Source organism: Petaurus breviceps, unplaced genomic scaffold (assembly GCF_028583685.1).
Source record: "Petaurus breviceps papuanus isolate PSGF00001 unplaced genomic scaffold, PetGlider_PUasm1.0 108, whole genome shotgun sequence".
Taxonomy (NCBI): Eukaryota; Metazoa; Chordata; class Mammalia; order Diprotodontia; family Petauridae; genus Petaurus; species Petaurus breviceps.
Window position 1 is genome coordinate 2,330,827 of NW_027185593.1, and position 840 is coordinate 2,331,666.

Sequence of the window (840 nt, forward strand, 5' to 3'; positions counted from 1 at the left end):
GAGGGCAGGGAGGAGGGGAAGTCAGAGGAGAGACATATAAAAAGCCAAATCTGCTGATGTCACAGAGGGCTCCCTATGAACCTTTGGGCTCTTTCCCCATTCCCATCAAGATGGATGCAACTAGTGTGAGGGGGCAGGGGGAGAGGTAGAGGGACTTGGTTGAAGTATAAGCTCTCTCCTCTTCTCCAACAAGGCTATTTTTCTCTCTCCTTCCCTCCCTCCCTCCAACAAGGGAGAAACTGACTGAAGATGGTAGAATCCACTAGGTTTGTTTTGCCAAAATTGTGAATGGGGGCTAGAGAAGGAAAAGTAGGAGAGGTGTTGAAATGGAGGGAAAAGCTACCTGGCCCACCTTAAGCTGTTCTCTCTTCTCCTCTACACCCCCTCCCCCCCCAATATGATCTTGTCTTGTGGTGGCGACAAAGCTGCGCTCTAGTGGCCAGCATCACCTCTACGGGTTCAAGGGCTTTGAGGCCAGAAAGAGACTCCCCACAACCCTATGCTCCCTTCTGTCCCCCTTTCCAGACCCAGGGAGGGGGTGCCCCAACCCCAAGCTCCCTAAGAATGCAAAAGACATTTCTAATGAGATCCTCCTGCCCTGTGCCCCTTCCCCCTTCCCCTTATCCCCCAAGGTTAAGGCTACCTCACTGCGTTTTCACTTCTGTGATTGGAGAAATCACGTCTGATACCAAAGATTTTGTTCCCCTAGCAGGAGCTGTGCTGGACAGACCTATTTCCCTCTGCCTTTGTAACAGATGCATCTGTACCCCCTTCCTGGGGCCCTGCTTTTGCCCTTAGGGCCCCTACCCCCAGAGAGAGAGACAATGAGAGAGAGAGAGA